At 43.2% G+C, this 12,388-nt stretch overlaps 1 protein-coding gene across 1 annotated transcript in view; it reads left to right on the top strand.

Annotated features, from left to right (window-relative positions):
* Positions 1 to 12,388, top strand: part of DAB1 (DAB adaptor protein 1) — a 666,637-nt gene that overhangs the window by 2,976 nt on the left and 651,273 nt on the right. The window contains exons 3-4 of the mRNA XM_079982111.1: positions 3,517 to 3,644; positions 4,153 to 4,233. The gene's annotated coding sequence lies outside the window, so the exon portion shown is untranslated. The remainder of the gene's footprint in view (positions 1 to 3,516; positions 3,645 to 4,152; positions 4,234 to 12,388) is intronic.

The following is a 12,388-nucleotide window of genomic DNA, read 5'->3' as shown; positions in this document are numbered from 1 at the left end:
CGATAGCTTTGGCAATTTCAGTGCCTTGTTGGTATGCACTGGGGGAGCCATCTGAGAAAAGGACCTTCTTTGCACCCTGTTGAGGCTGGGAACACTGCAATCTGGAAGTCAGACTGGAGTGCATGGGAGCAGCAATCTGCTCATTTTGAGAATGTTGTCATGAGAACACTGCTGCTCCTCCTCCACTTCTGAGTGCCTTAACAGAGTGCTGAGCATTTTAGTTGGCTTCCTCTCATTAAATGGTCTTAAACTGTAGCTGTTACATATGTAAGGTTCTATACTTAGGCAGGAAGAACCAGCTGCCCAAATATAAGTTGGGCTTGTCAGAAAAGGATCTAAGGGTCTTCATAGACCACAAGCTTACCATTGTGATGCAGCAGGAAAAAAACCCTAATGCTAGGCTGCATCAACAGAAGTATAGTGTCCTGATCAAGGGAAGTAATAGTCTCACTCTATTCTGCCTTGGTCAGACCACACCTGGAGTACTATGCCTAGTTCTGGGCACTACTATTTAAGAATGATATTGACAAGCTAGAATGTGTGCAGAGAAAGGCAACCAACATGATTTGGAAAACAAGTCTGATGAGGAACAGTTAAGGATGTTGGTTAAGTGTAGCCAGGAAAAGAGGAGACAGGGAGGAGATATGATAGCCACCTGCAAATATCTAAAAAGCTGCCACATGGCAGATGGAGCAAGCCTGTTTTCTCCTGCTCCACAGGGTAGGACCCAAACCAAGGGAATTATGTTACTAGAAAGGATATTCATAATTATTGTTGTTGTTTTATTTATACTCTGCCTATCTGGATGGGTTTTGCCAGCTGCTGTGGGCGGCTTCTAGCAGAATATAAAAACATAATAAAACTAAACATCAGGAAGAACTTTCTGACAATAAGAGCTGTTCAACAGTGTTGTTCACAGGTTGGATGGCTATCCGTCTTGGATGCCTTAGTTGAGAATCCTGCATTGTAAGTTGGGCTCCCTTCCAGCTCTACAATTCTATGATTCTATAAGATGCTTTTCTGCAGCACTCATCTCCATCTCATGTTTTCATTGGTATGTTTGAGTTCTAAACCATTTCCTCTACGGAAGGCTCTCTCCAAGGATATTTTTTCAGTGCTAGGTGAAGACATTTTGTAGTTTAATTGTCTCATATCGTGCTTTGCTTTGAATAAGTTTTTTGCACGTTATAGTTTATAAGTTACTTTGAGATGCTAATGCAAAGTGACTAATAAGTTAAATAAATAATAGTAACAACCTGCAAATAGTTAAAATGAAAAATTTTCTTGAACCATACTTGTGTAAAGCAACACAGCAATTGCCCACAAAGAACAAAATGCATAAGTACTTGGTTTTAACGTATGAACAATGCAGATTTCTGAATCCAAGAAAAAAATAGACAATTGCTGTTTGCAAACTTTGTAGTCAGCCAGTTCAGACTTCTATGCAATCCACCAATGTGCTGAGTACTTCAGAGCAAACCACTTCAGTCCCAAAAGCAGTCAACCAACCACAGAAAATAGATATGGTACATGGCATCATATCGACATTTAGAACCTAACAAAGGTTTCACTGTGGAACCTCCTACCGGCTTTCCCTCACTCATGTTTTATTCCAGTAACTTTGGGAATGGAAAGAAGCGAGTCCGGAGGCTGATCCACACCAGACCTAATTGAGGGGCTGGATTATTTCTTCAGCTACATAAGATGGCTTCCCTGATTTGATATTAATTCCCTTAATTATTTCTGATAGCGACTGGGAAACAAGGTGGTGTGGTGTGGGTGTTGCCTTTCACTACAGAAAACACTTTAAGGTCTCAGGCTTAATGATGAGCAGATGAAAATATACAGAAAGTTAAGACAGATGGCTGTGGGGCGGGGAGCACAGCAACACACAAGCAAAGACACAATAGCTCTTGGATGCATTTAAATGCCATTCTTTTCTTTCGTATACCTTTTTATTTTCTGCAGTATACGCTTGGACATTACTTCTACTACCTATTACCAGACAACCCTTTGTTTTAAAGGAATGCCCCCCTTTCCCAAACATTACGGCTCCATAGAAGTAATGGATAGCCTTTATTATTGAACAAACCAACTCCTCAGCACTACATCAAGCAGAGGCTGAAGCTCCAGGGTTATACTTTGCAGTGGCCCTTATATCTGGGGATGTTGATCTGACAATCCTTCTTCATCTTTTGAAGTGGGTGCCTGTAAAGGGGCTATTGTATGGCCGTGGTTGAGCTCATAACTTGGATATATCCAACAAAGCCATCTAATTCTGAGAATAGAGAGGATTGATGGTTACAGTAAACAGTATAAAAGCTTTTGGAAATCAAAGGAGTTCTGGCTTGTGCACCTCATAACAAGGTATAGCATTGCTGGACAGCTTCTTCATCATAATAACAGAAGCAAGGTAATGACCATCACCCCAGTCCTGCTAACTGACCCACTAAGGAATATATGGTTCTGTGTACACACAGCATCTTTACACCCTCCAGAATTTTTATTTATTATTTGAATATGTTACGTTGCCGAATCTTGTAGCTGTAATTGCAAACTATGAGGCAATGCATGATTATATTTTCTAATTTCACTCCCTGCCTTATCTCATTAATGCAAGCCTGAGGGAGAACATGCTCACTTCATCCTCCAGAGCCGTTAAATGTCCACTCTAGTTTTTGCTGTCATCAGGTGGTTCAAAGGAGCCAAATGTATACATCCCTCCTTTTCCAGGTCTCTAGCCCGAGGGAATGGAAAGGGTAGTAAGGCAGCCGCTGGCCAGATGGGGTAGTCAGTTGCTTCAACAGATGGTCTCCCAATCTATTTTCTGACAAAGCTACTGTTGATCGCACTCCTATGAATTCAGTCCAGGAGGTCAAGAAACTAAGTTGCTATGGAAATTTCCCTTGCATAATTGCAAGTTGAAAACAGTTAGAATTCATGAGGCAATGCAACTCCATACTCGTCTCATTAAACAGGTGTTGCATGTTTCATACTAAGCAGATGCCATGTTACAAACACTAAAAACCAGCCTCTGGGTCAAGAGAGCATCTTAATTCAAGACATGATTTAAGGGCATTTCTAGGCTTCCTTGTCCTCGGTGGAATCTGAACATTCTGTGAAAGTTAACCTCCTATCTAAAAGGCTGTCCTGACAAACATACAAACTTCTCCCTCATTGCAAGGGAACGCATCCTTCATAGCTACATTCATTTTGTAGAACTATCTTGCATACTAACTACCCAGACAGATCTGCTTATTCTCTGAACGTATAGGGAGAGGGCTGTAGTTCAGTGGTAGAGCATCTGAGCTGCATACAGAAGGACTCAAGTTCCATCCTCAGAATTTCAAAAGAACTGGAAACGTCTCCTGTCTGAAGTCCTGAGAGCTGCAGCCAGTCAGTATAAACAATATACAGCTAGATGGACCAATGATCTGACTCAGTATGAGGCAGCATTTTATGATCCCGCCATCACATTTCTCCTGGTTGTTGACAAGAGGCATTCTTATCCTCTAGAAATCTGAGGGCATCTGACAGTGCAGAAAATTTGAAGAACCTTTGAAGAACCTTGGTCTGCAGCCCACCCTGAACCTTAGGCTCTCAAGTCACTGCAAATATCTGAGATTTTGCCCACTTTGAAACAGGTGAGTACTTCATTGCACTTGGGCTCCCATTGCGGCCTGCCGGAACCCTAATGTCCCTTCCCCTCCTTGTATGCAATTGTAACACTCCTTGCCTCCATCTCTCCACAGAGCAAGTCATGTCAAGCTGTTGGTTTAGAACCCAATGATTGCTAGGCAGAGTTGAGAAAGCCTCCAGAGTGATGCCTCCAGGAGCCACTGCCAGTCAGTGTAGGCCAGGGATGGGAAACATGTGGCCTCCAAGATGTTGTTGGACTGCAACTTGCATGATCCCTAACAACTGGCCTTGCAGGTAGAGGGTGATGAGAGCTGTAGTCCAACAACAACTGGAGGATCACAGGTTTCCCCATCCCTGGTGGTAGACAATGGTAACCTAGATGGACCAGTGCTCTAATTCAGCTTCACAGGTGCTCAGGGCTTATCCTCACCTTTTGCCCCACTCTTTCAAGGCCCACAGGTCTACACTTTAAAGCTCTGTGTCTGAGTGTACCCCACTTTTTCTGCTCTGCAGTTTCCCCTGCAAATCGAAGCAAATGGAACTTCGGGTTTTGTGTGGATTACCGTTTGCCCCGACTGAAAGCACAGAGGAAAGGTAAGTGTGGCCTCCCTCAGTCTGTGATTTGGTAGACTTGCAGGTACCACATGTTTTGACACACATTTGTCTTAGTTACATTTTGTGCCTTTAAAACGTTAGGCATCCCCCCTGAAAAAACATAATGGGTGAAGTTAAGTATCCCTTACAGAACAGGAGGTGAGAGAAAATCACTGAAAAAGTTCTTTTGGACTGCAAATTCAGGAAATAATAGCTCGTACCTTAGGTGCACTGTAAAACCTCCATATCTTATTACAGTGCAGTCAAGAGCTGAGCACTGTGTACCTTTGGTGGAGGTATGCCTACTTTTTCCCGTTAAAAAGTTGTGCTGTCAGGGAAATGGGGAGACATTTCACAGTGACTTAAATTTATCTCTCCAGCCCTTTTAGCCTGTAAAAATTGTTATCTGAAGATTTGCGGTGATTTATTGAAAAATAAAAATCTACCTCAGTGAAGCTAGCTTTCTTAAATTTCTTACGTGTTATTTCATAATCTGGATGGCATCTTTTCAATATCTTTATGGTAGCAGAGCACTAAGTCCAGCACACCAAATAAAAAGGGAACACAATATCTCAGAAATAAATCTAATTAAATTTATATAGAGGAATGCAAGGCATTTTATTTACACCAATATTAACAGGAGACCAAACAAAGAGCTTTTTCCTCCCTCCTGTGCTACTATACTCTTAAAGCTGTCATCCAGAAGCATCTTCTGTACTAAATGTTATGTAGCCATCCATTTTATACAGCTCTTTCCCTTGCTAAGCCTCACTAAGTGTAGGAAGCTAATGTCGAATGTAGTGATGTTAGGACTACCTTGCTCTACAAATCAGCATGATAGACCATCATTCATTTGTATCAGAGTGAACTTTAAAACAACAAACCATGACATTTTGGGCATAAATCTAACAGCAGATAAATATGTCCACTACTTCCCTTTGTAGGTCAGGTGGTTTTGGGATTGGTTTTAGCTTGTCCTGGGCCCCTAAAAATCCGTAAGAAAGAGAGTGAACTGTGTCATCCCCCCCCCCCCCCGCTATCAGTATGATGCTCACTTCTCCAGGGATGATGCTCAATGCAATGTATACATTATCAACTAAATATCCTTTAAGAGAAACAACTATAACCTAGGAGGTCACCTTGGTGGTGTGACTTGTCTGGAGAAGTTATTACTGATATGTAAGCTCCGAGACCTCATCCAAGGTGGATCTACACATAGGAAAAAATGCTATAAATAAGTCAGAAATTAGATCGTTATAACAAAAGGGGGGGGGGAACCCTGTGGAAAACTGTGTATAAAAATTTCCTGCTTTCTGGTGCCATCTGCTGTTGTATGTTTCTAGTGCATTCAAATCGTTGTTTCTTTATTAATGTAGCTGAGTCCCAGGAATGAAGTTTAATTCTACCATTAACTCCCCTTGTAGTGAATTTCTATGTAAACAGCATACAACAACACACTCAGTTCCCCAGGTTCACAAATTTCTCGATCTCCAATAACTTGATTATTCAGTAATTGACAACTCTCAGTCAAATGTGTGAAAAATATCAGTGAAAAAGTATTGTGCATATGTTCTGTCTCTGATTACTTACTTATTTATTTCAATATTTTTACCCTGCTCTTCATCCCACAGAAAGTTTGCAGCTCAATTTGCAGGAATCAGGGAAAAGGTAGCTCCAACCCTCAGCCTTATAGAAGAGTTTGGATTTGATATCCCGCTTTATCACTACCCGAAGGAGTCTCAAAGCGGCTAACATTCTCCTTTCCCTTCCTCCCCCACAACAAACACTCTGTGAGGTGAGTGGGGCTGAGAGACTTCAAAGAAGTGTGACTGGCCCAAGGTCACCCAGCAGCTGCATGTGGAGGAGCGGGGAATCAAACCCGGTTCCCCAGATTACGAGACTGCCGCTCTTAAACACTACACCACACTGGCTCTCTGAAAGATATGACAACAAAGGAAAAGGAATTGAGAAGGAGGAAGGTGGGGGCGGGGAGCAAACTCAACTACTAGCTCTTAGTTAAGACTTCTTGTAACAACTAGCTGAATTGGAAAGAGTTCAATGAGAGGAGGAGCTAAAAGTTGCTGGCCTCTTAGCTGAGCAGGTGAAGTGGCCCAGTAGACCTTGTGCACCCTGCCTACTATGGGCTGATGGAATGGCTGCTGCTATTTGGTAGCTCACCCATCATGCATGTGTTTGCTGGATACAACAGTTTTAAATAGATGTATGAACAGGCTCTAAACTAGGCTGGTGAAAGGGAAGCCAATGCAAAAGAAGCAGCAAGAGCTTGCTAGCAACCAATATTGTCGAAAATGATCTTGGAATAAGATTGTAATTCATTTTTAGAGGCTGAAGTTAAAAGTTGCTCTCACAAGTAAAATAAGACATGATGTCAGTCTTGTGCAAGTGTGTCAGTCATGCTTCCTCTTATCAAAGGTTACCCTCTACACTGCCATGGGGGCAGGGAGAATCTTAACTAGGAGATACTGAACTAGGATACTAAATTAGGGGATATTGAATAGGAAGCCTTTTTTTGTTGGTGCCTCATCATAGCAGAGAAGCATACACATGGAAAATGCAGCAATGGGGCATGATGGAACTTTGGAAATAATACTGCTTCAGTGGTACCTCGGGTTACAAACAATTCAGGTTACAGACTCTGTTCACCTGAAAGTAGTACCTTGGGTTAAGGACTTTACCTCAGGATGAGAACAGAAATCATGTGGCGGCAGTGGGAGATCCCATTAGCTAAAATGATACCTCAGGTTAAGAACAATTTCAGGTTAATAACGGACCTCTGGAATGAATTAAGTTAGTAACCCGAGGTACCACTGTATATGTTATTGGGTGTGTGTGTCACTCTGCTTGATTTCCTGGCCTGTGATTCTGTATCTAGTGAAGTTACAGAATCTAGTAGAAGAATCTGCTAAAAAGTCAAAGCAGTCTGTTTGTAAGGTATTGGTCTTAATGTGGTATGCATTGCCCCCTCACCTGGCTTGACATATCATCCTAGGATGGAGAACAGGTAGGAGGTGGTCTGTGTGTTTGTGTAAAAGAGAGAGTTTTGGTTGCTACTGGAAGCTGGAAACACAAAGGCTTGTCATGCTCTGGGCTGTGGCTTGGATAGGCAAGATATATTGGAGTGTTAATGCTGCAAGCCCTTCTATCCTGTGTTCAGGCTTTATGTGCAAAGGTTGTATATATATATCCTAAAGACACCACAGTTTCCACTGATTTTCATTCTTGTGGTGACTCTCACAAGCCGATGCCTTCATGCATTTTGGAGCTGATTGGTAACATATCAAGCACCGTTGGACAGACACTGACTTGCTTCAGGGCCACCCATGACTGAGCAGTGGGAGTTGAACCTTCTTTGATCAAACACAATTCCCTGTCCATTGCCCCACCTCACTCATGCACCCTATTATGATGTGCTAGCACACAGCTGTGGCTCCTTTTAGAACCTAGTTTATTCACACTGGACAGGGTTTTTTGTTGAGAGAGAGAGGGAGAGGAAGTGGCTCCATCTGTACTCTGTCTGAAAAGTGCCAGCCAGCATCAATTCACCTACCAGCTGGAGTTGCCATTGGAGACCAGAAGACCCTTACAGCTGAAGCACTTTATAGGAAGGTTGGGACCTCTAATGTAAGACTGCAGTGTCAGCACTGGCAATGAATTCAGACCCCAATGTAGGCCTGGCAACCATGACATTCTGGGACAGAGATGAAAGCCCTCAATGACTGAGCCAAGCTGACAATTAATTAAACCCTCATTAACAGCAAAGTGGCTTCTCACCCCCTCTCCCCTCCCGTTTAGGAATGTGATTTTTCTGTGTGAGGACGTAGTCTGCATATTTTATAGCTTGTGTACTTTAGACCTTCTTCTGATCTTTTGGAATGGCTGTGCGTGGCATATGTTCCCTGCAGATGGGAGCTGGGAAAAGAAAGGAAAATGCATATTCATTATTTTCAGTGTATGAAGGACATATTTCCTATAAAGGTGTTATTTATAAACCATTATTAGGAGCCGGTAGATTGTTGGAAAGATTTCAACAACTATAGAGAATCACAGGTGCTAAAAGGCCAACAGCCTGCTATAAAACAGCCTTCCTGAACTTGTGCCCTCTAGATGTTGAGCAGCACTGCTCTCACAAGCCCTGACCATTGACCATGCAGTCAGGGTCTGGAGTGCACCTTACTGGGGAAGGCCACTTTATAATAACCTATCACATCTTCTATCATTGGCAAAGCCATTTCCCACACAAGCGGTTTATTACTGTAGCGTCGCTTGAGCCTAATTGTGCTCAACTGTAGGTGACACATGACTTTGTCTTAAGAGTCTGTCTGAAGATACCAGGGAATGAAGCCATTATGTTTGGCATGCAGAGCATGTGCTCTGCCACTGAACCATGTCTTTCCAAAAAACAGCCATTTACCCTAGGGCTGCTGAAGGCATAAGCTACATTTCATCAGGTCCTGTAACCATTGCACCTGTTGTTTCTGTGCAAGTATAACAGCTTTCTTGCATTAAGAAAACACAGTCTCCTGTTCTTTTCTTTATCATGCCACACTTCTCCTGTTTTCATATTTCCAAAATATTGAATGGTGGATTATAATGCCTCTTGGGGAAGTGTGTTGAGCACCATGACCATAGAATCATAGAGCTGGACTGTTCCTTACCTGAACTTCTCCTCCATTACTGGTCAGGAATGGTGGCCACTTATTGCTGTCTGCCCCAGTACAGCAGCAGCCTGGCACTCACTTGCAGAAACTCTTGTTAGAAAGTGTTGGCATCTCAAGTGAGTGAGCAGCAGCACCACAGATACTGATTTTCTATTAGTCCACCGCGTCTACTGCATATTGATTTTCTTATCCCCTCTCCCATGCTTTCCTCCAAGCCCCACTTTCTCTGATTGATGGATCATTGATATTACCTGCTAAGAGGAGTTACAGTTAAGCAGATGTTAGATAACTTCCCACTGCATTTAATAGCACTCTTAATTCAATTGTATTCTTTACATTTCCTTTTCTGGCTATAGCCTTAACCAACTTTCATCCTGTGCATTCAACAAAAGAGGTGCTGATTACTGAAGGGAGACCCTTTTGCTAGAATCCAATCACCGCCACAGATCTATTGTAAGTTTTCTTACAGAAAGAGAAGTTTATTTTGCTGCTCACTTAGACACAACAAAGGAAAGCCATGTACAATGGATGGTTAACGTTCACAAATCCATTCAAAGCCAGTGGCTTGGATCCAGAGATTCCACAAGTGGAACTCTGCTCATGGGATTTCTCCACTGTTGGAAGTGGAGAGGGGAGTGATTTTAACCAATTTGTCCTACACGGTTCCATGTGCCCCTTGAAAATCTGGAGGGTTGTGTGGGAAGCCTGGGTTAAAAGCTGTGGCCCTCCCAATGTAGTGCAGGTGTTGCTGGACTAAAACTCCCATCATCCTTGGCCACTGTCCATTCTGGCTGGGGCTTACTGGGCACAAGAATGTCTGGATGGCCAAATGTTTGCTATTCCTGGCTTGGATGACTGATTCTCTCAAGGCACCTGTTTCTTTCCCCTGAGCCCTGTACTTTCTTATGTGGCACTTCCTATTCTGTATTAGGGCTCTGGGTGTCATCTCATCTGATTTCTCCAGTGAACTGTTTCACTTGTGGATCCCAGGCATTAGGGCAAATGGTGCAATGTCCCACCAGCCTCCTTCTGCCTCGCACAACTCCCACCTGTCTACCATCTTGCTTAACATCCAGCCCAGGGGGTTGACATTGGCTGTCAGCTTCCTCTTCCTGAATGTTGCCATCATAGAACTCAGTAGGATGGAGGACGAGGCAAAACTGCCATTCACTCTGCTTGTCATTGGCTCCGGCTCCCATCTACTGTTGGCCTCACTGTCTTCTGCCCTACTGGTGCCAATGAGCATCAGCACCACCAGTTCTGGATCTCTGCGTGATGGGCCAAGCTCACAACTTCTTGCTTTAAAGTCGCTGCTCTCTCCCACCCTCAGCTGTTATTCCCTCAAACTGTTGTTTGACCACTCAGAAGGAAGGGGTGGAGGTATGGAATCTGCTGAAAGGAGTGTGTGGTAGTCTGATGAATCTTCTCAGAAAGTTGATTTGAAACCAGCATATTGGTTGCCTTGTGGTGAAGCAATAGTTTGTGCACCTAACCGCAAGTGCAGGTCATGAGTTGGTACATCTATGCATATTTCCCCAAAGTGTATTGAGTGAGGACATTAGCTAAACAACGGTCAGTATCATTTTCAGCCCATTTTCTGCCATCACAGAAAGTTGTGAGGATTGGCACTTAATTACTATGCAACAATAGGCAGAAGCCAAATTAGCATTTCTGTCTCTGATGTCTATAGATGCTGCTGTTCCATAGTTTCCTCCCTGGCAAACTTTTGCATCCACAAAGCTTGCAGCAGTGCTGAAATCCCAGAACATATATTTAGCCCTTCTTGACAGGCTCCTAATTACAGAATGATTGATTGAGGCTGAGACTGCACCTGTCTGTGTGAAAATGTCTTCATATTGGTTTCACGACTTAAACCAGGAGAACCACAGAAGAATGATTATGAAATACAAGCAGCAACATTCAGAGATGTACAGAACATTCACTCATTTCGATGTTCGGATCAAATGTAGTATTTTCACAGGAGCAAGGAACGGTATTTCCCCAAGCTCCTTAAATGTGCAAATGCTCTCCTTTTTTCAATGCTGTTTGCTGCAATTGTTTTACAGCAATCCCTACCTCCCCAACTGCCTGAAGCAGATTTGGAAATGCCAGAGAGAGCTCAGAGGAAGGAAGACTGAGAATGAATTTAACTCTTTTCTAGCTACTGTTTGGATTAGTGATTAGTGGGTGCAGGATACTGACCCCTCTCTCTGAATCTGCTTGTGCTTTCCCCACACCTAACCCATTGGCATGGTACACAGTGAGACTAACTTCTAATATTTGCAGATAATACCTGATACATACCCTCCAATGTGATGAATGGAAAAACCATCTTCTGGGGCTGCACTTCCATGTGAATCACTTGACCTGTGCGAGATTGTGGCCCTGGAGAAAAATATTTTCCCCCCAAGCATGACAGCCCCAAAATGTGCATTTGGGGGTGGCACACAAGATGGTGGCTCCCCAAAAAGCTATTTTCAGGGCAATATCATGTCTCCAAACTGTGTGGGAGCACAGTGTCCAAAATGGCCACCATGCTCTTGCAGGGAAAAACAGGATGCCCCTTTTCCCCAGGACAGTTAAGGGGTATGCTAATACACATAATCTGTGGCACAGATGGGGAACTTGTAGACCTCCAAATATTGTTAGACTCCAATTCCCATCAGCTTCAGCCAGCACAGAGCCTTACTAATGTCAGGCAGGTAAGAAGATGTGTCTGTGTGGTGAGGGTGTAGAATCAACATTCTAAATTCAGATTGGAGAAATGAGGCCCTCCTGGTATTCTTAGACTACAACAATCATTCTTGCTGGTCATGGGCCATGCTCTAGACCAGCTCACAAAATCTGTCACAGGGTCATGGCAAATGTATATGAAATCAATTGCGGCTTCCTCATCTGACTTTGCCTTGCTGCATTTAAGTACATTCCATAATGAAGGAAACAAGCATAACATATGAGAAAGTAATTTGTCGCTGGCGTACCGTTCTTTGCTAGGGAGCTGCCACCTGCTGCCATTAAATAATCTGAGAACAAATCAATTATGTCCACTCAATATATAAACCATAATATTCCCAAGGCTAATCGCTTGAGCACATCTAAGTGTGTACGCACACAGACACAGCAAAGCAGAGGTATAAGAGAAAAGAAAGAATGGAATTAGTCACCAAAGGCAACCAGTCAGGAAAGCTGGTGGGGCTAAGGAACATGGGGAGCTGCCTTTATACCATTGGTCCATGGAGCTCAGTATTGTTTACACTGATTGGCAGAAGCTCTCTGAGGTCACAGACTGGAGACACAGTCTCATGTGGAGGTGTTAGAGATTGAACCTGGCACTTTCATCATTCAAGGCAGGTGCTCTGACACTGAACTGCAGCTCCTCCCCTAAGAAAATATGTGGTCATCATGAGTAATTTAGGGCACATCTGGATTACCTTTTGTGTCGTGTTTCTAGGCATACGCCTGCAATTTAAAGCACC

This window comes from Podarcis cretensis (assembly GCF_951804945.1).
Source record: "Podarcis cretensis genome assembly, chromosome: 6".
Lineage (NCBI taxonomy): Eukaryota > Metazoa > Chordata > Lepidosauria > Squamata > Lacertidae > Podarcis > Podarcis cretensis.
This window is presented reverse-complemented; position numbering and strand designations above follow the sequence as displayed.